We start from the raw sequence: 3,761 nt of genomic DNA, 5'->3' as shown, positions 1-3,761 counted from the left end.
TTCACGTTCGAAATATTCATACTTTTGTCTCTAATGTTCAAGAAATATGAATGAAAATCTGTTCGATCGTCTGGGACGCCAAAAATTTTACACTGGACATTTATTGGTCACACCGAGCTAGTTTCGCGAGTGAAATCACGTAATATTCTCTGCTAAAACTTCTCTTTCAATAAGCGGGATGATCTTCAAGCAAACATATGATTTCATAAACCATTCGTTCATAAATTTGATTCCATAAATGTTGGTCTTTGGTCTAAACTGTCGACAGAGTTCAAACTGATTCTATGACTACGATTTCTCGGATAAACGCCAAAATATTTTTTTTTTCAATAATATAAAATTTCGGCTATAAATTGAGATTTTTAATATACTCTACGTCCTAAATGAGATCCACATGTGCACGATGAACAAGACTAATTTTAAATCGGTTCAGTATTTTAGGCGTTCATCGCAGCCAAATAACGTGACACTAACTGTATATATATTAAGATATATATTATTAATGCAAATCTGTATTTGCTTTTTAGTCTTAGGGCTGTCGGTTTCATAAAAACTAAAAGTAACAAGAAGGGCAGCGAGCGCTTGCAAAATTATTAAATTATTCTTTCATTGATAGTCGGATTTTAAGATTTTAGTAAACAAAAATGACAAGAGGAAATCAAAGAGATTTAGCACGAGCTAAGAATCAGAAAAAACAAACCGAATTAGCCAAGAAGAAAAGTAGCGCAGATAAAAGGGAATGACATTCGAGCAACGCAAACACAGGGATGCTAAGCTGATGCGTGAAAAACAAAGAAAAAAAGAGCAAGAAGATGCCGCAGCCTCTGGTAACAGTTAATTCAACAAAACACAAATATTTTCGAGAAGAATGCTTGTGAAAAAAAATAGAACTAACTTACTTACTACACGACTAACATTATTATGAAATAACAAATTACATATATCAAGTTATTGAACCTCATAAGGCTTTGGAATTTCAATGAAAAGGTTTTATTTTCAAATTTTTTATTGAACAATTTGGGCACACAGTTTGTCGCCTTTCTTAGCAAATGCTCTGCAACTTTTCTTTAAATATTACTTGTTAATTCAAGAGTTTATCTGATCATGGATTGGAACTAGATCTTCTCGTTTACTGTGTTAAAGCACAAGAAAACATCTATCACAGCACATACATAGAAAAAAGTTCGATTATATATTAAAACTTGGCAAATCTTGAAGATCGTTCGATCCCAGGTCAAAATTTTGGCATATGGGTTGAAAATGTATCGTATTTATTTTTTTCTCAATGAAATAAATCATCTGAAATTATGAATATTCAATGAATTAAAAATGGAATTAAGGTTAAAATAATATTTATTTCACCGACATTTGTTATATAATATATTTAATATAATTGAAAATTTAACTTACAAGTATACAATAAACCTAACCTAACAAAATAATACAATAAGAATCTAACTAAATAATTCAATAAACCTAACTAAATTTAGAAACCTGTCTTCTGTTCTTCTCTTTATTTCTAGTGTAACTGCTCTGTGCATGACGAAGCCATTCTCTGATATAATCACCTACTTCAGCCTCCGACACTCGAATATCATTATAAATAGTTTCGGCTACAATCTCTAAAATTATTATTGGTTTAAAAAAATTAATACAAATATTTTATAAATAGAAATGAATTAATAAATTAAAATCAGACTTTTATATTGTATAATAATTTATTTATTATATTTAATGAAAATTTATGAATATTATTTTATTTTAAAGCATTCCATACTTTCGTTTTAGAATTTTCAATATTGCTTCTTCAATTTGTATAATTGGTTCTTGGAACTTCAATCTATCTTTTCGGATTTTTTCTAATATTGTTTGCCTTTTACGGCGCTGCTTTCTTCTTGAAGTTGCAATATGTTCTCGAAATTCATATGCACTATCATCCCGCGCTTCTGCATTGTTTTCCATTTTATGTACATCATTTGTTTCCAGTATACAGATTATTTTCATATTGTGGCTATTGCCATATATTTCATCACTCTTCTGCATACTGGAAATTGAAATTTCCTTGTCCTATTAGACATAATTGTTAATATGTATAAAATTATTTTATATATTTTCATCATTATTCGTATCAGTAGCTTGACTGTCAACATATTTTTTATAATTTCGTTGAAGTACTCTCCAACGATTTTCAATATTCAGTAAATGTAATGCCAAATTTAATATTCATGTCATTTTTGATGACAATCCACATAGCCCTCACTGTTCTCATTTCTAATGAACCAACATTTGGCTTATATTTTCTAAAACATTCTATTAAAAATGCTGTTCTCTCAACAGCCCAAACACCATCTTGAACTCCTACTGCTCCATTAGGTAATATCAAAAATTCTTCTAGTTCTATAAAATAATATATATTTAGCAAAATGAGAAATTAATAAGCAGTAACAATTTATTATTATAATAAAAAATTATTATGTATATATATATATATATATATATATATATATATATTTCAAAGTAACTAGCAGCCCAATCGTCGAAATAAAAAAGGTAATAAAGTATAAAAACTTTTATTTATACGTTTCGACACAAGATGCGTGTCATCATTCAGCAACACAGGACAAAAACACTCAACAAAAATTTAATTTAAAAAATTGAACTTAATAACAATTAGAAAAAAACATTTTTTAGAAAAAAATTATGTATAACTAAAAGATTTGAAAACTAATTTTACTAAAAGTTATGAAATACATCATTGTAAAGCTAGAAGCACGCCCATACCGAGCATCTAGACTCGACTCCAGTCTTTATACTTTATTACCTTTTTTTATTTCGACGAATGGGCTGCTAGTTACTTTGAAATATGTTTCAACGTCGAAAAAACTATCAAGATATATATATATATATATCTTCTATATATATAAAAATAAGTCGGAGTTTCCTTCCTGACGAAATAACTCCAAAACGCACGAACCGATTTCGACAATTTTGCATTCGTTGGAAAGGTCTCGGGCTCCGCAAGGTTTATAGCTAAGAAAATTAGTTGTGCCTGGCATCGCGCCTTAATGCAAGCTGCTGGAACTTCACGCACCGTAATTAAAAATTCGAGTAATGACATTAGTGAGAATTATCAGAATTATGCTTGGTTAAGTCAACGAGCAATTCTTGCCGCAAAGAATAATGATGTACACGCACTGAATTCCACCATTAAATCAAAAATTGCTGGCGATTTTGTGACATACCAATGATTCCGACTGGTCTTCCGTTTGACTTCAAACGATTGCAATTTTCAGTTCGCCTTGCGTTTGCAATAACAAGTCGCAAGGCCAATCGCTTAGTCTTTGCGGAATAAATTTCAAATAGATTATTTAGAAAATCATTGTTTTTCACATGGGCAGTTATACGTTGCCTGTTCACGAGTTGGAAAACCATTCGCCTTGTTTGTGTTAAGGTCAGACCAAAAAACAAAAATTGTGGTTGACCAAAGGGCACTTCAATGAAACGGATAATTTGCGGATTCACGTTCATTTACTTAGAGAATTTCAACTAAAACACTTCATTTTTGTAATCGAAATAAATTCATTACTGTTTTATAATAATTTAAATTTTTCCTTTTTCAAATATAAAACAAACAAAAAATTTCTTCATCTTTCTCACGAAACCATCTGGTGGCGAAACGGAGTTCGTCGGGTTTGCTAGTATATATATATATATTGTTAAGAAATATTATGTGTTCATTATAATATTTTATGTTTAACACA

The 3,761-nt window shown here is 29.9% G+C and overlaps 1 pseudogene; it reads left to right on the top strand.

Annotated features, from left to right (window-relative positions):
* The first annotated feature begins 644 nt into the window (after positions 1–644).
* LOC113369486 lies at positions 645–854 on the top strand (annotated as a pseudogene).
* Positions 855–3,761: the final 2,907 nt, after the last annotated feature.

Source organism: Ctenocephalides felis, unplaced genomic scaffold (genome assembly GCF_003426905.1).
Source record: "Ctenocephalides felis isolate EL2017-DRISC unplaced genomic scaffold, ASM342690v1 CF-g0.4_SCAFFOLD_00791, whole genome shotgun sequence".
NCBI classification, from domain to species: domain Eukaryota; kingdom Metazoa; phylum Arthropoda; class Insecta; order Siphonaptera; family Pulicidae; genus Ctenocephalides; species Ctenocephalides felis.
Note: the sequence above shows the minus strand (reverse complement) of the source record. Positions and strands in the feature narration are given on the sequence as shown.